Genomic DNA, 19,795 nt, shown 5'->3' with positions numbered 1-19,795 from the left:
AGGCCCTGGTGTGGTGTAAGTGGCTTCAGCCAGCAGCCACAGGCTCTGGTGTGGTGTAACTGGCCTCAGCCAGCAGCCACAGGCCCTGGTGTGGTGTAAGTGGCCTCAGCCAGAGCCACAGGCCCTGATGTGGTGTAAGTGGCCCCAGCCGGTCACTCAGGCCCTGGTGTGGTGTAGGTGGCATCAGCTAGCAGCACAAGACATTGGAAAAGAGCCAAAAGCAGTGTCGTTAATGTGCCCTCATTAATGGGCAGCTGCTTTTGGTCTTTTAATACACCCCTTCTCTGGATCAAAAGCGGTTCAATGACATGAAAATGAAAGGCTTACAGCACCAGGTATTCCCAGGCAGTCTCCCATCCAAGTACTAACCAAGCCCAGCCGTGCTTAGCTTCCGAGATCAGACGAGGTCGGGCGTGCTCAGGGTGGTATGGCCGTAAGCTGCTGGCTCCAGCACAATGTCTCAATTTATGGATTCAAGTGATTAGGTGGCAAGTACCTGAAGTTACGAAGACAATCCTATAACCATACCTGCATGTTTGCATAATACCCTAACCCAAAGGCTCAGTTTGGCATTTATCCAACAGCACAGGCCCTGGATTGTTGAAGATGGCCTCAGGAACCAGCACAGGGCCTGGTGTGTTGTACATGGCCACAGCAAGCAGCACAGGGCCTGGTTTGGTGAAGATGGCCTCGGCCAGAAGCGCAGGGCCTGGTGTGATGTGAGTGGCCTGCGCAAGAGCCACAGGCCTTGGTGTGGTGTAAGTGGCCTCAGCCAGCAGCCACAGGCCCTGGTGTGGTGTAAGTCGCCTCAGCCAGAAGCCACAGGCACTGGTGTGGTGTAAGTGGCCTCAGCCAGCAGCAAAAGGGCCCTGGTGTGGTGTAAGTGGCCTCAGCCAGCAGCCACAGGCCCTGGTGTGGTGTAGGTGGCCTCAGCCAGCAGCCACAGGCCTTGGTGTGGTGTAAGTGGCCTCAGCCAGCAGCCACAGGCCCTGGTGTGGTGTAAGTCGCCTCAGCCAGAAGCCACAGGCACTGGTGTGGTGTAAGTGGCCTCAGCCAGCAGCAAAAGGGCCCTGGTGTGGTGTAAGTGGCCTCAGCCAGCAGCCACAGGCCCTGGTGTGGTGTAAGTCGCCTCAGCCAGAAGCCACAGGCACTGGTGTGGTGTAAGTGGCCTCAGCCAGCAGCAAAAGGGCCCTGGTGTGGTGTAAGTGGCCTCAGCCAGCAGCCACAGGCCCTGGTGTGGTGTAAGTGGCCTCAGCCAGCAGCCACAGGCCCTGGTGTGGTGTAAGTGGCCTCAGCCAGTGCCACAGGCCCTGGTGTGGTGTAAGTGGCCTGAGCAAGAGCCACAGACCCTGGTGTGGTGTAATTGGCCTCAATAGCAACTAAGGCCCTGGTGTGGTGTAGGTGGCCTCAGCCAGCAGCCACAGGCCCTGGTGTGGTGTAAGTGGCCTCAGCCAGAGCCACAGGCCCTGGTGTGGTGTAAGTGGCCTCAATAGCAAATAATGCCCTGGTGTGGTGTAAGTGGCCTCAGCCAGAGCCACAGGCCCTGATGTGGTGTAAGTGGCCCCAGCCGGTCAATCAGGCCCTGGTGTGGTGTAGGTGGCATCAGCTAGCAGCACAAGACATTGGAAAACAGCCAAAAGCAATGTCGTTAATGTGCCCTCATTAATGGGCAGCTGCTTTTGGTCTTTTAATACACCCCTTCTCTGGATCAAAAGCGGTTCAATGACATGAAAATGAAAGGCTTACAGCACCAGGTATTCCCCCATCCAAGTACTAACCAAGCCCAGCCCTGCTTAGCTTCCGAGATCAGACGAGGTCGGGCGTGCTCAGGGTGGTATGGCCGTAAGCTGCTGGCTCCAGCAGAATGTCTCAATTTATGGATTCAAGTGATTAGGTGGCAAGTACCTGAAGTTACGAAGACAATCCTATAACCCTACCTGCATGTTTGCATAATACCCTAACCCAAAGGCTCAGTTTAGCATTTATCCAACAGCACAGGTCCTGGATTGTTGAAGATGGCCTAAGGAACCACCACAGGGCCTGGTGTGTTGTACATGGCCACAGCAAGCAGCACAGGGCCTGGTTTGGTGAAGATGGCCTCGGCCAGAAGCACAGGGCCTGGTGTGATATGAGTGGCCTTAGCAAGAGCCACAGGCCCTGGTGTGGTGTAAGTGGAATCAGCCAGCAGCCACAGGCCCTGGTGTGGTGTAAGTGGCCTCAGCCAGAGCCACAGGCCCTGGTGTGGTGTAACTGGCCTCAATAGCAAATAAGGCCCTGATGTGGTGTAAGTGGCCTCAGCCAGAGCCACAGGCCCTGGTGTGGTGTAAGTGGCCTCAATAGCAACTAAGGCCCTGGTGTGGTGTAAGTGGCCTCAGCCAGCAGTCACAGGCCCTGGTGTGGTGTAGGTGGCCTCAGCCAGCAGCCACAGGCTCTGGTGTGGTGTAAGTCGCCTCAGCCAGCAGCCACAGGCCCTGGTATGGTGTAAGTGGCCTCAGCCAGCAGCCACAGGCCCTGGTGTGGTGTAAGTGGCCAGAAGCGCAGGGCCTGGTGTGATGTGAGTGGCCTGAGCAAGAGCCACAGACCCTGGTGTGGTGTAATTGGCCTCAATAGCAACTAAGGCCCTGGTGTGGTGTATGTGGCCTCAGCCAGCAGCCACAGGCCCTGGTGTGGTGTAACTGGCCTCAGCCAGCAGCCACAGGCCCTGGTGTGGTGTAAGTGGCCTCAGCCAGAGCCACAGGCCCTGATGTGGTGTAAGTCGCCTCAGCCAGAAGCCACAGGCACTGGTGTGGTGTAAGTGGCCTCAGCCAGCAGCAACAGGCCCTGGTGTGGTGTAAGTCGCCTCAGCAAGCAGCCACAGGCCCTGGTGTGGTGTAGGTGGCCTCAGCCAGCAGCCACAGGCCCTGGTGTGGTGTAAGTGGCCTCAGCCAGCAGCCACAGGCCCTGGTGTGGTCTAAGTGGCCTCAGCAAGAGCCACAGACCCTGGTGTGGTGTAATTGGCCTCAATAGCAACTAAGGCCCTGGTGTGGTGTATGTGGCCTCAGGCAGCAGCCACAGGCCCTGATGTGGTGTAAGTGGCCCCAGCCGGTCACTCAGGCCCTGGTGTGGTGTAGGTGGCCTCAGCCAGCCGCCACAGGCCCTGGTGTGGTGTAAGTGGCCTCAGCCAGCAGCCACAGGCCCTGGTGTGGTGTAAGTGGCCTGAGCAAGAGCCACAGACCATGGTGTGGTGTAATTGGCCTCAATAGCAACTAAGGCCCTGGTGTGTTGTACATGGCCACAGCTAGCACCACAGGGCCTGGTTTGGTGAAGATGGCCTCGGCCAGAAGCGCAGGGCCTGGTGTGATGTGAGTGGCCTGAGCAAGAGCCACAGGCCCTGGTGTGGTGTAAGTGGCCTCAGCCAGCAGCCACAGGCCCTGGTGTGGTGTAAGTCGCCTCAGCCAGCAGCCACAGGCCCTGGTGTGGTGTAGGTGGCCTCAGCCAGCAGCCACAGGCCCTGGTGTGGTGTAAGTGGCCTCAGCCAGAGCCACAGGCCCTGATGTGGTGTAAGTGGCCCCAGCCGGTCACTCAGGCCCTGGTGTGGTGTAGGTGGCATCAGCTAGCAGCAAAAGACATTGGAAAAGAGCCAAAAGCAATGTCGTTAATGTGCCCTCATTAATGGGGAGCTGCTTTTGGTCTTTTAATACACCCCTTCTCTGGATCAAAAGCGGTTCAATGACATGAAAATGAAAGGCTTACAGCACCAGGTATTCCCAGGGAGTCTCCCATCCAAGTACTAACCAAGCCCAGCCCTGCTTAGCTTCCGAGATCAGACGAGGTCGGGCGTGCTTAGGGTGGTATGGCGGTAAGCTGCTGGCCCCAGCACAATGTCTCAATTTATGGATTCAAGTGATTAGGTGGCAAGTACCTGAAGTTACGAAGACAATCCTATAACCATACCTGCATGTTTGCATAATACCCTAACCCAAAGGCTCAGTTTGGCATTTATCCAACAGCACAGGCCCTGGATTGTTGAAGATGGCCTCAGGAACCAGCACAGGGCCTGGTGTGTTGTACATGGCCACAGCAAGCAGCACAGGGCCTGGTTTGGTGAAGATGGCCTCAGCCAGAAGCACAGGGCCTGGTGTGATATGAGTGGCCTGAGCAAGAGCCACAGGCCCTGGTGTGGTGTAAGTGGAATCAGCCAGCAGCCACAGGCCCTGGTGTGGTGTAAGTGGCCTGAGCCAGTGCCACAGGCCCTGGTGTGGTGTAACTGGCCTGAATAGCAAATAAGGCCCTGGTGTGGTGTAAGTGGCCTCAGCCAGAGCCACAGGCCCTGGTGTGGTGTAAGTGGCCTCAATAGCAACTAAGGCCCTGGTGTGGTGTAAGTGGCCTCAGCCAACAGCCACAGGCCCTGGTATGGTGTAAGTGGCCTCAACCAGCAGCCACAGGCCCTGGTGTGGTGTAAGTGGCCAGAAGCGCAGGGCCTGGTGTGATGTGAGTGGCCTGAGCAAGAGCCACAGACCCTGGTGTGGTGTAATTGGCCTCAATAGCAACTAAGGCCCTGGTGTGGTGTATGTGGCCTCAGCCAGCAGCCACAGGCCCTGGTGTGGTGTAACTGGCCTCAGCCAGCAGCCACAGGCCCTGGTGTGGTGTAAGTGGCCTCAGCCAGAGCCACAGGCCCTGATGTGGTGTAAGTCGCCTCAGCTAGCAGCACAGGGCCTGGTTTGGTGAAGATGGCCTCGGCCAGAAGCACAGGACCTGGTTTGATATGAGTGTCCTGAGCCAGCAGCCACAGGCCCTGGTGTGGTGTAAGTGGCCTCAGCCAGAAGCCACAGGCACTGGTGTGGTGTAAGTGGCCTGAGCCAGTGCCACAGGCCCTGGTGTGGTGTAACTGGCCTGAATAGCAAATAAGGCCCTGGTGTGGTGTAAGTGGCCTCAGCCAGAGCCACAGGCCCTGGTGTGGTGTAAGTGGCCTCAATAGCAACTAAGGCCCTGGTGTGGTGTAAGTGGCCTCAGCCAACAGCCACAGGCCCTGGTATGGTGTAAGTGGCCTCAACCAGCAGCCACAGGCCCTGGTGTGGTGTAAGTGGCCAGAAGCGCAGGGCCTGGTGTGATGTGAGTGGCCTGAGCAAGAGCCACAGACCCTGGTGTGGTGTAATTGGCCTCAATAGCAACTAAGGCCCTGGTGTGGTGTATGTGGCCTCAGCCAGCAGCCACAGGCCCTGGTGTGGTGTAACTGGCCTCAGCCAGCAGCCACAGGCCCTGGTGTGGTGTAAGTGGCCTCAGCCAGAGCCACAGGCCCTGATGTGGTGTAAGTCGCCTCAGCTAGCAGCACAGGGCCTGGTTTGGTGAAGATGGCCTCGGCCAGAAGCACAGGACCTGGTTTGATATGAGAGTCCTGAGCCAGCAGCCACAGGCCCTGGTGTGGTGTAAGTGGCCTCAGCCAGAAGCCACAGGCACTGGTGTGGTGTAAGTGGCCTCAGCCAGCAGCAACAGGCCCTGGTGTGGTGTAAGTCGCCTCAGCAAGCAGCCACAGGCCCTGGTGTGGTGTAGGTGGTCTCAGCCAGCAGCCACAGGCCCTGGTGTGGTGTAAGTGGCCTCATCCAGCAGCCACAGGCCCTGGTGTGGTGTAAGTGGCCTCAGCAAGAGCCACAGACCCTGGTGTGGTGTAATTGGCCTAAGCCAGAGCCACAGGCCCTGGTGTGGTGTAGGTGGTCTCAGCCAGCAGCCACAGGCCCTGGTGTGGTGTAAGTGGCCTCAGCCAGCAGCCACAGGCCCTGGTGTGGTGTAAGTGGCCTCAGCAAGAGCCACAGACCCTGGTGTGGTGTAATTGGCCTAAGCCAGAGCCACAGGCCCTGGTGTGGTGTAAGTGGCCTGAGCAAGAACCACAGGGCCTGGTTTGGTGAAGATGGCCTCGGCCAGAAGCGCAGGGCCTGGTGTGATGTGAGTGGCCTGAGCAAGAGCCACAGGCCCTGGTGTGGTGTAAGTGGCCTCAGCCAGCAGCCACAGGCCCTGGTGTGGTGTAAGTCGCCTCAGCCAGAAGCCACAGGCACTGGTGTGGTGTAAGTGGCCTCAGCCAGCAGCAGAAGGGCCCTGGTGTGGTGTAAGTCGCCTCAGCCAGCAGCCACAGGCCCTGGTGTGGTGTAGGTGGCCTCAGCCAGCAGCCACAGGCCCTTGTGTGGTGTAATTGGCCTAAATAGCAACTAAGGCCCTGGTGTGGTGTAGGTGGCCTCAGCCAGCAGCCACAGGCCCTCGTGTGGTGTAAGTGGCCTCAGCCAGGGCCACAGGCCCTGGTGTGGTGTAAGTGGCCTGAGCAAGAGCCACAGACCCTGGTGTGGTGTAATTGGCCTCAATAGCAACTAAGGCCCTGGTGTGGTGTAGGTGGCCTCAGCCAGCAGCCACAGGCCCTGGTGTGGTGTAAGTGGCCTCAGCCAGCAGCCACAGGCCCTTGTGTGGTGTAATTGGCCTCAATAGCAACTAAGGCCCTGGTTTGGTGTATGTGGCCTCAGCCAGCAAATAAGGCCGTGGTGTGGTGTAGGTGGCATCAGCTAGCAGCACAAGACATTGGAAAACAGCCAAAAGCAATGTCGTTAATGTACCCTCATTAATGGGCAGCTGCTTTTGGTCTTTTAATACACCCCTTCTCTGGATCAAAAGCGGTTCAATGACATGAAAATGACAGGCTTACAGCACCAGGTATTCCCAGGCAGTCTCCCATCCAAGTACTAACCAAGCCCAGCCCTGCTTAGCTTCCGAGATCAGACGAGGTCGGGCGTGCTCAGGGTGGTATGGCCGTAAGCTGCTGGCTCCAGCACAATGTCTCAATTTATGGATTCAAGTGATTAGGTGGCAAGTACCTGAAGTTACGAAGACAATCCTATAACCATACCTGCATGTTTGCATAATACCCTAACCCAAAGGCTCAGTTTGGCATTTATCCAACAGCACAGGCCCTGGATTGTTGAAGATGGCCTCAAGAACCAGCACAGGACCTGGTGTGTTTTACATGGCCACAGCAAGCAGCACAGGGCCTGGTTTGGTGAAGATGGCCTCAGCAAGCAGCCACAGGCCCTGGTTTGGTGTAAGTGGCCTCAGCCAGCAGCCACAGGCCCTGGTGTGGTGTAAGTGGCCTCAGCCAGCAGCCACAGGCCCTGGTGTGGTCTAAGTGGCCTCAGCCAGTGCCACAGGCCCTGGAGTGGTGTAAGTGGCCTGAGTAAGAGCCACAGGCCCTGGTGTGGTGTAAGTGGCCTCAGCCAGCAGCCACAGGCCCTGGTGTGGTGTAAGTGGCCTGAGCAAGTGCCACAGGCCCTGGTGTGGTGTAAGTGGCCTAAGCCAGAGCCACAGGCCCTGGTGTGGTGTAAGTGGCCTGAGCAAGAGCCACAGGGCCTGGTTTGGTGAAGATGGCCTCGGCCAGAAGCGCAGGGCCTGGTGTGATGTGAGTGGCCTGAGCAAGAGCCACAGGCCCTGGTGTGGTGTAAGTGGCCTGAGCAAGAGCCACAGGCCCTGGTGTGGTGTAAGTGGCCTGAGCAAGAGCCACAGGCCCTGGTTTGGTGTAGGTGGCCTCAATAGCAAATAAGGCCCTGGTGTGGTGTAAGTGGCCTCAGCCAGAGCCACAGGCCCTAGTGTGGTGTAAGTGGCCTCAATAGCAACTAAGGCCCTGGTGTGGTGTAAGTGGCCTCAGCCAACAGCCACAGGCCCTGGTATGGTGTAAGTGGCCTCAACCAGCAGCCACAGGCCCTGGTGTGGTGTAAGTGGCCAGAAGCGCAGGGCCTGGTGTGATGTGAGTGGCCTGAGCAAGAGCCACAGACCCTGGTGTGGTGTAATTGGCCTCAATAGCAACTAAGGCCCTGGTGTGGTGTATGTGGCCTCAGCCAGCAGCCACAGGCCCTGGTGTGGTGTAACTGGCCTCAGCCAGCAGCCACAGGCCCTGGTGTGGTGTAAGTGGCCTCAGCCAGAGCCACAGGCCCTGATGTGGTGTAAGTCGCCTCAGCTAGCAGCACAGGGCCTGGTTTGGTGAAGATGGCCTCGGCCAGAAGCACAGGACCTGGTTTGATATGAGTGTCCTGAGCCAGCAGCCACAGGCCCTGGTGTGGTGTAAGTGGCCTCAGCCAGAAGCCACAGGCACTGGTGTGGTGTAACTGGCCTGAATAGCAAATAAGGCCCTGGTGTGGTGTAAGTGGCCTCAGCCAGAGCCACAGGCCCTGGTGTGGTGTAAGTGGCCTCAATAGCAACTAAGGCCCTGGTGTGGTGTAAGTGGCCTCAGCCAACAGCCACAGGCCCTGGTATGGTGTAAGTGGCCTCAACCAGCAGCCACAGGCCCTGGTGTGGTGTAAGTGGCCAGAAGCGCAGGGCCTGGTGTGATGTGAGTGGCCTGAGCAAGAGCCACAGACCCTGGTGTGGTGTAATTGGCCTCAATAGCAACTAAGGCCCTGGTGTGGTGTATGTGGCCTCAGCCAGCAGCCACAGGCCCTGGTGTGGTGTAACTGGCCTCAGCCAGCAGCCACAGGCCCTGGTGTGGTGTAAGTGGCCTCAGCCAGAGCCACAGGCCCTGATGTGGTGTAAGTCGCCTCAGCTAGCAGCACAGGGCCTGGTTTGGTGAAGATGGCCTCGGCCAGAAGCACAGGACCTGGTTTGATATGAGTGTCCTGAGCCAGCAGCCACAGGCCCTGGTGTGGTGTAAGTGGCCTCAGCCAGAAGCCACAGGCACTGGTGTGGTGTAAGTGGCCTCAGCCAGCAGCAACAGGCCCTGGTGTGGTGTAAGTCGCCTCAGCAAGCAGCCACAGGCCCTGGTGTGGTGTAGGTGGTCTCAGCCAGCAGCCACAGGCCCTGGTGTGGTGTAAGTGGCCTCAGCAAGAGCCACAGACCCTGGTGTGGTGTAATTGGCCTAAGCCAGAGCCACAGGCCCTGGTGTGGTGTAGGTGGTCTCAGCCAGCAGCCACAGGCCCTGGTGTGGTGTAAGTGGCCTCAGCCAGCAGCCACAGGCCCTGGTGTGGTGTAAGTGGCCTCAGCAAGAGCCACAGACCCTGGTGTGGTGTAATTGGCCTAAGCCAGAGCCACAGGCCCTGGTGTGGTGTAAGTGGCCTGAGCAAGAACCACAGGGCCTGGTTTGGTGAAGATGGCCTCGGCCAGAAGCGCAGGGCCTGGTGTGATGTGAGTGGCCTGAGCAAGAGCCACAGGCCCTGGTGTGGTGTAAGTGGCCTCAGCCAGCAGCCACAGGCCCTGGTGTGGTGTAAGTCGCCTCAGCCAGAAGCCACAGGCACTGGTGTGGTGTAAGTGGCCTCAGCCAGCAGCAGAAGGGCCCTGGTGTGGTGTAAGTCGCCTCAGCCAGCAGCCACAGGCCCTGGTGTGATGTAGGTGGCCTCAGCCAGCAGCCACAGGCCCTGGTGTGGTGTAAGTGGCCTCAATAGCAACTAAGGCCCTGGTGTGGTGTAAGTGGCTTCAGCAGCAGCCACAGGCTCTGGTGTGGTGTAACTGGCCTCAGCCAGCAGCCACAGGCCCTGGTGTGGTGTAAGTGGCCTCAGCCAGAGCCACAGGCCCTGATGTGGTGTAAGTGGCCCCAGCCGGTCACTCAGGCCCTGGTGTGGTGTAGGTGGCATCAGCTAGCAGCACAAGACATTGGAAAACAGCCAAAAGCAATGTCGTTAATGTGCCCTCATTAATGGGCAGCTGCTTTTGGTCTTTTAATACACCCCTTCTCTGGATCAAAAGCGGTTCAATGACATGAAAATCAAAGGCTTACAGCACCAGGTATTCCCAGGCAGTCTCCCATCCAAGTACTAACCAAGCCCAGCCCTGCTTAGCTTCCGAGATCAGACGAGGTCGGGCGTGGTCAGGGTGGTATGGCCGTAAGCTGCTGGCTCCAGCACAATGTCTCAATTTATGGATTCAAGTGATTAGGTGGCAAGTACCTGAAGTTACGAAGACAATCCTATAACCATACCTGCATGTTTGCATAATACCCTAACCCAAAGGCTCAGTTTGGCATTTATCCAACAGCACAGGCCCTGGATTGTTGAAGATGGCCTCAGGAACCAGCACAGGGCCTGGTGTGTTGTACATGGCCACAGCAAGCAGCACAGGGCCTGGTTTGGTGAAGATGGCCTCGGCCAGAAGCGCAGGGCCTGGTGTGATGTGAGTGGCCTGCGCAAGAGCCACAGGCCTTGGTGTGGTGTAAGTGGCCTCAGCCAGCAGCCACAGGCCCTGGTGTGGTGTAAGTCGCCTCAGCCAGAAGCCACAGGCACTGGTGTGGTGTAAGTGGCCTCAGCCAGCAGCAAAAGGGCACTGGTGTGGTGTAAGTGGCCTCAGCCAGCAGCCACAGGCCCTGGTGTGGTGTAGGTGGCCTCAGCCAGCAGCCACAGGCCCTTGTGTGGTGTAATTGGCCTAAATAGCAACTAAGGCCCTGGTGTGGTGTAGGTGGCCTCAGCCAGCAGCCACAGGCCCTGGTGTGGTGTAAGTGGCCTCAGCCAGTGCCACAGGCCCTGGTGTGGTGTAAGTGGCCTGAGCAAGAGCCACAGACCCTGGTGTGGTGTAATTGGCCTCAATAGCAACTAAGGCCCTGGTGTGGTGTAGGTGGCCTCAGCCAGCAGCCACAGGCCCTGGTGTGGTGTAAGTGGCCTCAGCCAGCAGCCACAGGCCCTTGTGTGGTGTAATTGGCCTCAATAGCAACTAAGGCCCTGGTTTGGTGTATGTGGCCTCAGCCAGCAAATAAGGCCGTGGTGTGGTGTAAGTCGCCTCAGCCAGCAGCCACAGGCCCTGGTGTGGTGTAGGTGGCCTCAGCCAGCAGCCACAGACCCTGGTGTGGTGTAAGTCGCCTCAGCCAGCAGCCACAGGCCCTGGTGTGGTGTAACTGGCCTCAGCCAGAGCCACAGACCCTGGTGTGGTGTAAGTGGCCTGAGCAAGAGCCACAGACCCTGGTGTGGTGTAATTGGCCTCAATAGCAACTAAGGCCCTGGTGTGGTGTAGGTGGCCTCAGCCAGCAGCCACAGGCCCTGGTGTGGTGTAAGTGGCCTCAGCCAGCAGCCACAGGCCCTGATGTGGTGTAAGTGGCCCCAGCCGGTCACTCAGGCCCTGGTGTGGTGTAGGTGGCATCAGCTAGCAGCACAAGACATTGGAAAACAGCCAAAAGCAATGTCGTTAATGTGCCCTCATTAATGGGGAGCTGCTTTTGGTCTTTTAATACACCCCTTCTCTGGATCAAAAGCGGTTCAATGACATGAAAATCAAAGGCTTACAGCACCAGGTATTCCCAGGAAGTCTCCCATCCAAGTACTAACCAAGCCCAGCCCTGCTTAGCTTCCGAGATCAGACGAGGTCGGGCGTGCTCAGGGTGGTATGGCCGTAAGCTGCTGGCCCCAGCACAATGTCTCAATTTATGGATTCAAGTGATTAGGTGGCAAGTACCTGAAGTTACGAAGACAATCCTATAACCATACCTGCATGTTTGCATAATACCCTAACCCAAAGGCTCAGTTTGGCATTTATCCAACAGCACAGGCCCTGGATTGTTGAAGATGGCCTCAAGAACCAGCACAGGACCTGGTGTGTTTTACATGGCCACAGCAAGCAGCACAGGGCCTGGTTTGGTGAAGATGGCCTCAGCAAGCAGCCACAGGCCCTGGTGTGGTGTAACTGGCCTCAATAGCAAATAAGGCCCTGATGTGGTGTAAGTGGCCTCAGCCAGAGCCACAGGCCCTGATGTGGTGTAAGTGGCCTCAGCCGGTCACTTAGGCCCTGGTGTGGTGTAAGTGGCATCAGCTAGCAGCACAGGGCCTTGTGTGTTGTACATGGCCACAGCAAGCAGCACAGGGCCTGGTTTGGTGAAGATGGCCTCGGCCAGAAGCACAGGGCCTGGTGTGATATGAGTGGCCTGAGCAAGAGCCACAGGCCCTGGTGTGTTGTAAGTGGCCTCAGCCAGCAGCCACAGGCCCTGGTGTGGTGTAGGTGGCCTCAGCCAGCAGCCACAGGCCCTTGTGTGGTGTAATTGGCCTCAATAGCAACTAAGGCCCTGGTGTGGTGTAGGTGGCCTCAGCCAGCAGCCACAGGCCCTGGTGTGGTGTAAGTGGCCTCAGCCAGTGCCACAGGCCCTGGTGTGGTGTAAGTGGCCTGAGCAAGAGCCACAGACCCTGGTGTGGTGTAATTGGCCTCAATAGCAACTAAGGCCCTGGTGTGGTGTAGGTGGCCTCAGCCAGCAGCCACAGGCCCTGGTGTGGTGTAAGTGGCCTCAGCCAGCAGCCACAGGCCCTGATGTGGTGTAAGTGGCCCCAGCCGGTCACTCAGGCCCTGGTGGCATCAGCTAGCAGCACAAGACATTGGAAAAGAGCCAAAAGCAATGTCGTTAATGTGCCCTCATTAATGGGCAGCTGCTTTTGGTCTTTTAATACACCCATTCTCTGGATCAAAAGCGGTTCAATGACATGAAAATGAAACGCTTACAGCACCAGGTATTCCTAGGTGGTCACCCATCCAAGTACTAACCAAGCCCACCCCTGATTAGCTTCCCAGATCAGACGCGGTCGGGCGTGCTCAGGGTGGTATAGACGTAAGCTGCTGGCCCCAGCACAATGTCTCAATTTATGGATTCAAGTGATTAGGTGGCAAGTACCTGAAGTTACGAAGACAATCCTATAACCCTACCTGCATGTTTGCATAATACCCTAACCCAAAGGCTCAGTTTAGCATTTATCCAACAGCACAGGCCCTGGATTGTTGAAGATGGCCTCAGGAACCAGCACAGGGCCTGGTGTGTTGTACATGGCCACAGCTAGCAGCAGAGGGCCTGGTTTGGTGAAGATGGCCTCGGCCAGAAGCACAGGGCCTGGTGTGATGTGAGTGGCCTGAGCAAGAGCCACAGGCCCTGGTGTGGTGTAGATGGCCTCAGCCAGAGCCACAGGCCCTGGTGTGGTGTAGTTGCCCCCAGCCGGGCAACTCAGGCCCTGGTGTGGTGTAGATTGCCTTAGCCAGAGTCACAGACCCTGGTGGCCTGAGCAAGAGCCACAGGCCCTGGTGTGGTGTAAGTGGCCTCAGCCAGAGCCACAGGCCCTGGTGTGGTGTAGGTGGCCTCAGCCGGCAACTCAGACCCTGTTGGGGTGTAACTAGCCTCTCTGTCCAAAATGTGAACATTGGCATCCTCGAAAGAGTGTCCTTTATCCTTAAGATGCAGATGGACTGCTGAGTCTTGTCCTGTGGAGGTGGCTCTTCTGTGTTGTGCCATGCGCTTGTGAAGTGGCTGTTTGGTCTCTCCAATGTAGAGGTCTGGGCATTCCTTGCTGGACTGTACCGCATACACCACATTGTTAAGTCTGTGTTTTGGCGTTTTGTCTTTCGGGTGAACCAGTTTTTGTCTGAGCGTGTTGCTGGGTCTGAAATGCACCGGGATGTCATGCTTGGAGAAAACTCTCCTGAGTTTTTCTGATACACCGGCTACATAGGGGATGACAATGTTGTTGCGTCTGTCTTTCTTATCCTCCCTCGCTGGTGTCTGGTCTTCTTTTCTGTGCCTCTTTGCTGACTTTAAGAACGCCCATTTAGGATAGCCGCACGTTTTGAGTGCTTCCTTTACATGTGTGTGTTCCTACTTTTTTCCTTCAGGCTTAGAGGGAACATGTTCTGCCCGGTGGTGTAGGGTCCTAATTACTCCAAGTTTGTGTTCCAGAGGGTGATGGGAGTCAAAGAGGAGGTACTGGTCCGTGTGTGTGGGCTTCCAGTAAACTTCGATGTTGAGGTTGCCATTCTCTTCAATGTGCACAGCGCAGTCCAGGAAAGGCAAACAGTTGTCCTTTGTGTCTTCCCTGGTGAACTTGATGTTTTTATCCACAGCGTTAATGTGCGCAGTGAAGGATTCCACTTCTTGTGTCTTGATTTTGACCCAGGTGTCGTCTACATATCTGTACCAGTGGCTGGGTACTCTTCCTTTGAAAGAGCCAAGAGCCTTCCTTTCCACTTCTTCCTAAGGTTGGCTACAATAGGTGACACGGGGGAGCCCATAGCACAGCCATGTTTTTGTCTGTAAAAGCCTTCGTTGTATTTGAAATATGTAGTGGTGAGGCAGGGGTCTAACAGTGTGCAAATCTGATCGGGTGTGAAGTTGGTCCTGTCCTCCAAGGAACTATCTTCTTGTAGTCATTTTCTGACAGTCTCCACGGCCTCCGTGGTGGGTATGCAAGTGAAGAGAGAGACTACATCAAAGGACACCATGGTTTCATCTAGATTCAGGGTAAGTTTCTGGACCTTGTCGGTGAAATCGGTGGAGTTCTTGGTGTGGGGTGTTCGCCACGAGAGGAGCAAGGATGGTAGCAAGGTGTTTAGCAATGTTATAAGTGGCTGAGTTTATGCTACTGACTATGGGTCTGAGTGGGACAGCTTCCTTGTGGATTTTAGGAAGTCCGTAAATGCAGGGTATGGCATCCCCTGGGTAAAGGCGGTGATATGTAAGGCAGTCAATAATTTTGTCCTTTTCAAAGTCTTGAAGGCAAGCTATAACTTTCTTTTTGTAGCTGCTTGTGGGGTCTCGCTTTAAGGCTTCATAGGTATTGTTGTCACTGAGGAGAGTAGTGATCTTTGTATGGTGATCTGTAGTGTTTAGGACCACGGTGCATCTTCCCTTATCAGCTGGTAAAACAGTGATGTTGTGGTCTTTGCTCAGGGAAGCGACAGCCTTCTTTTCCTGTATTGTGAGGTTGGATGGATCCAACCTCCCAATACCTCACAATACAGGAAAAGAAGGCCGTCGCTTCATTCTTTCTCCCTGTCCTATCCCCCAGTCATGTCTGTCCTGTCTTTAAAAAACGAAAATAAAATAAATACATAATCATAATAAAGGTCAATCAAATGGACCAATATGGCAAGGCCATGATGATCCACTTGGTAAAGTAAATCCAGTTGGCAGTTGTGCAGACAGGTTGTGATATTTTACAACAAGGCATGTCAATACTAAATGTGTGTTTTGTCTAACCAAATCACATTCAAATGACTTACATTCTTAAGTATGTTTCAGTGGTTATGTAAATGTTTTATCTCATGACCAAGAACAGCAGTATTTATGACTGACAAAACTGACAATAACATCTGTGGGGGAAAAAAAGTTAAGTTGGATATTTGTTTCATTGAGCACTTTTTCATAAGAGCACATGTATTCCTGACCATGTAGCAGTTTTCAGTGTTGTAAACACTGCAAGATCGATGTGGTTTTTAGTATACTTACCTAAATTATACCTGCCATTCTTTCATTTAGACACTATAGGTAAGTGTAGCAACTGACAATTTTGGGGAGTTGAGCAGAACAGTTAATGAATTTTCTCCCCACTGCTACAAAGTGTTTGCTCATAAGGCGCTGCATGATAATTGAGTATTCTAATATTGCATTGTATACAATTCATATTTTCATTTTACAGTTTTTTCTGAATGCTTAAACCCTAACTGTGATTCCTGTAGCACAGTTTCTAAAACTATTCAGACTTATAGCAAAACCACTCACTGAGTTTGCAAAACTAAAAGCACAAAAACTGCTTTGCACTCAGTTTGCAATTTTGTAACACACACTTTGCAAAACTGTAGGCACAATTCACTGCACAACACTCAATTACCAAATCTCCAACACACTCCTAGCAAAAGTATACACATGTATGGCTATCATTAACACTAATTTGCCAACTGTCTGGCACACTTTCACATGTGAAAACTTTTTTAGATAATTAGTTCACTTTGCAATCAGCCTAAGCACTATAATACAGGTAAGCTGTGTGTGCGGAGTACAATGGAGGGAGCAGAAAGAGTGAGAAGTAGAGGAGGCCGAGGAGGACGTGGAGGTGAAGAAGTAGGATGAAGAGGACGACAAGGACAAGGAGGAGCAAGAGGAAGACGAGGAGGGGGGAGAGGAAGACGAGGAGGGGGGAGAGGAAGATGAGGAGGGAGGATAGGAAGGGTAAGAAGAGTAAGAAATAGAATTGCTGATGACATCAGAGCTACAATAGTGGACCATGTAATCAACCGTGGAATGACCCTGAGGGTAGCTGGCCAACGGGTCCAGCCTAACTCGAGCCGCTACACTGTAGCAAGTACCATAAGGACATTTTGAAATGGGAATCGGTTAGTACAGTCACTTTGCACAAAGATTTGTAGCACTGCCATATGCCAATGAGAAACACACCAATACAACTGATGTAAAAATACTGAAGTTGTTACTTTACAGAATTGCTAGATGACCAGATGCTGGGGCAGAGGAAGCATGTTCACTGCAGACCAAGTAACCCATATAGTCATTATGGCGATTGCAAATAATCCTATACTTGGAAATAAACACTTGTGTTTGTTTTGATGTGTTTGAATAAACACCAGTACTTGAAGTTTGGATCCCTCTATGCTTATGGATCTATGACAGAAGTATGAGCTCAAACTGACATAGCCTACCTTGTGCACAGAGAAAGCAAAAGCCAGATGTGTTTTGTATTCATACCATCAGTGTGCAGTTGGCGCATTGTGTGCTTAGTAGATGATGGCTTGTGTGTACTGTTTGATACGGAAACACCATTTTTACGAAGGTGTGAAGAGTTAATCTAGCTGTGTTTGCTTTTGCAAGAGAACTACAATGTTTTGATGATTGGGTGACAGGTTTTCTTATTTGTGTGAAGAGTTTTGCAAAATTAGCCAATAGTTACAAAAAATGTGCTTAAGCAATCAGAAAAAACTGTAACTGAGTTTTAATCAAAACATTGTAGTTCTCTTGCAAAAGCAAACACAGCTAGATTAACTCTTCACACCTTCGTAAAAATGGTGTTTCCGTATCAAACAGTACACACAAGCCATCATCTACTAAGCACACAATGCGCCAACTGCACACTGATGGTATGAATATAAAACACATCTGGCTTTTACTTTCTCTGCGCACAAGGTAGGCTATGTCAGTTTGAGCTCATACTTCTGTCATAGATCCATAAGCATAGAGGGATCCAAACTTCAAGTACTGGTGTTTATTCAAACACATCAAAACAAACACAAGTGTTCATTTCCAAGTATAGGATTATTTGCAATCGCCATAATGACTATATGGGTTACTTGGTCTGCAGTGAACATGCTTCCTCTGCCCCAGCATCTGGTCATCTAGCAATTCTGTAAAGTAACAATTTCAGTATTTTTACATCAGTGGTATTGGTGTGTTTCTCATTGGCATATGGCAGTGCTACAAATCTTTGTGCGAAGTGACTGTACTAACCGATTCTCATTTCAAGATGTCCTTATGGTACTTGCTACAGTGTAGCGGCTCGAGTTAGGCTGGACCCGTTGGCCAGCTACCCTCAGGGTCATTCCACGGTTGATTACATGGTCCACAATTGTAGCTCTGATGTCATCAGTAATTCTATTTCTTACTCTTCCTACCCTTCCTCTCCCCCTTCCTCATCTTCCTCTCCCCCCTCCTCGTCTTCCTCTTGCTCCTCCTTGTCCTTGTCGTCCTCTTCATCCTACTTCTTCACCTCCATATCCTCTTCCTCGGCCTCCTCTACTTCTCACTCTTTCTGCTCCCTCCATTGTACTCCGCACACACAGCTTACCTGTATTATAGTGCTTAGGCTGATTGCAAAGTGAACTAATTATCTAAAAAAGCTTTCACATGTGAAAGTGTGCCAGACAGTTGGCAAATTAGTGTTAATGATAGCCATACATGTGTATACTTTTGCTAGGAGTGTGTTGGAAATTTGGTAATTTGAGTGTTGTGCAGTGAATTGTGCCTACAGTTTTGCAAAGTGTGTGTTACAAAATTGCAAACTGAGTGCAAAGCAGTTTTTGTGCTTTTAGTTTTGCAAACTCAGTGAGTGGTTTTGCTATAAGTATCAATAGTTTTAGAGATTGTGCTACAGGAATCACAGTTAGGGTTTAAGCATTCAGAAAAAACTGTAATTACGTGTTCCCTGGTGTCTCCCAGCTGCAGTGTGTATTACTGCCAGTAGGTTTGGTAGTTCATGAAATAGAAGAGCTTTTGTTCCTGTAATATTGAATTGTCTTTTAAAAGATGTCCAAAAAAATAGAAAATACAGTATTTCAAAAGAAAAGGAGTATATCACAATGAATATATAATTTGAATGTATACAATTTAATTCATTCTGGTGTTAGCAATTAAATGTTATATACAGTGGCTTGCAAAAGTATTGAACCTTTCCACATTTTGTCACATTACAGCCACAAACATGAATCAATTTTATTGGAATTCCACGTTAAAGACCAATACAAAGTGGTGTAAACGTGAGAAGTGGAACGAAAATCATACATGATTCCAAACATTTTTTACAAATAAATAACTGAAAAGTTGGGTGTTCGTAATTATTCAGCCCCTGAGTCAATACTTTCTAGAACCACCTTTTGCTGCAATTACAGCTGCCAGTCTTTTAGGGTATGTCTCTACCAGCTTTGCACATCTACCGACTGAAATTCTTGCCCATTCTTCTTTGCAAAACAGCCCCAGCTGTCAGATTAGATGGACAGCGTTTGTGAACAGCAGTTTTCAGATCTTGCCACAGATTCTCGAGTAGGAAGGAAAAACCCCATTTGAAAAGGTTTGAAACATCTAGCAGAACCAGGCTCAAGGAGGGACTGGCTACTGTGACTGGCTGAGGTTGATGGGAAGGAGACAGGACAACATATAAACTATGGAAGAGAGCAAGCAATACATACTAAATAATGATTAAATGCAGAGAGGTGTATAAACACAGAGAGAGTGAAGAAGAAAAAATTATTATTATATAAGTAGTATTTGTCAAAACAGAAGGTTTTAAGGCTAATCTCAAAAGCTGAGATGGGTGTTTGTCTACTGAATTAATATTGGGAGCTGTATCCACAGAAGAGAGGCCTGAGTGCTAAAGATTCTGTCTGCCATTCAATCCTAAAATACTATAGGAACCACAAGTACGCCTGCAGTCTAAAAGAGATAAGCAGCCAATTAGCAATATATACAGTACTGTGAGGACTTTAACGTAAACTACAACCAGATTTCTCAAGACCTTGTATGTGAGAAAAAGATTCCAAAGTAAAATCTGTATTTCAAATGGAGTCAGTGAAGACAAGTAAATATGGGTGAAATATGCTGTCTCTTTATAGTCCTTGTCATGACTCTCACAGCAACATTTTTGATCCCATAAAATTGAAAAATTTTTGATGCAGCAGATTCAAATGAAACCTGGCCAAGAGGCGCAGTAGGTATCCCGGAGGAGGAATGTGTTGAAAGTTGGACATCAACTATTAAGGATGATTTTTAATGAATTTTTGAACATGATGCAACCAGGCTGTCCCAGTGCATTATGTGTGCACGCCGTGCATGTGTGAGTGCTTGTGTGTACGTGTGACATACATGTGCCGGCGCTGCGTAAAGGCCGGTGTAGAAGCCCAAGAAAATTTATGTGTCAGATAAGAGGTGACTGGCTTGACCACAGCTCACAAATGACGACTCACTTGACCCTGGTTTTCCGGTGGTTAGAGACAAATGCAGTCACGTGGCAGGATGCTGAAAAGGGACCAAACTTCAGTCAGGAGAACAACTGACATAATCCATCCACAGTACGAGGTTAGTCATTAATATACTGCAACAGCTTGGGAATGCAGCAATAAAGCACCTGTGAGAGAATTCACCATTAATGGTATGAAAGTGGAAGAAGCGACTTCATCGAAATTGTGCCTTATCATCCGGTGCGCCTTTTGGTCTGAAAAATACAGTATCAAACATTATAGCAATCTACTTTTTGTATGCCTTGTGTTTCTTAAGCCATTCCTAAATTCTTGTCCAAGAGATTTCAAACGTTATAAAATAAACTAGCTATGAGCTGAAAAAGTTACCTTA

General features: G+C 52.1%; 3 non-coding genes and 4 pseudogenes across 3 annotated transcripts; all 7 read right to left on the bottom strand.

Moving 5' to 3' along the window:
- Positions 1 to 320: 320 nt before the first annotated feature.
- Positions 321 to 439, bottom strand: LOC146715387 (5S ribosomal RNA; annotated as a pseudogene).
- A 1,300-nt stretch (positions 440 to 1,739) lies between these two features.
- LOC146715386 (5S ribosomal RNA) lies at positions 1,740 to 1,848 on the bottom strand (annotated as a pseudogene).
- A 1,877-nt stretch (positions 1,849 to 3,725) lies between these two features.
- Positions 3,726 to 3,844, bottom strand: LOC146715385 (5S ribosomal RNA; annotated as a pseudogene).
- A 2,813-nt stretch (positions 3,845 to 6,657) lies between these two features.
- LOC146715384 (5S ribosomal RNA) lies at positions 6,658 to 6,776 on the bottom strand. The gene has a single exon (XR_014919444.1). It is a non-coding gene; the product is annotated as a 5S ribosomal RNA (ribosomal RNA).
- A 2,932-nt stretch (positions 6,777 to 9,708) lies between these two features.
- On the bottom strand, positions 9,709 to 9,827 carry LOC146715383 (5S ribosomal RNA). Its single transcript, XR_014919801.1, has one exon. It is a non-coding gene; the product is annotated as a 5S ribosomal RNA (ribosomal RNA).
- Positions 9,828 to 11,200: 1,373 nt separating this feature from the next.
- LOC146715382 (5S ribosomal RNA) lies at positions 11,201 to 11,319 on the bottom strand. The gene has a single exon (XR_014919834.1). It is a non-coding gene; the product is annotated as a 5S ribosomal RNA (ribosomal RNA).
- A 1,082-nt stretch (positions 11,320 to 12,401) lies between these two features.
- LOC146715381 (5S ribosomal RNA) lies at positions 12,402 to 12,520 on the bottom strand (annotated as a pseudogene).
- Positions 12,521 to 19,795: the final 7,275 nt, after the last annotated feature.

This window comes from Copadichromis virginalis, linkage group LG3, assembly GCF_057382275.1.
Source record: "Copadichromis virginalis isolate Kocher_CV1m ecotype Utaka linkage group LG3, C_Virginalis_male_GT1.1, whole genome shotgun sequence".
In the NCBI taxonomy this organism is placed as follows: Eukaryota; Metazoa; Chordata; class Actinopteri; order Cichliformes; family Cichlidae; genus Copadichromis; species Copadichromis virginalis.
The sequence above is the reverse complement of the archived record's forward strand: the minus strand, read 5'-3'. Positions and strand labels throughout refer to the sequence as shown.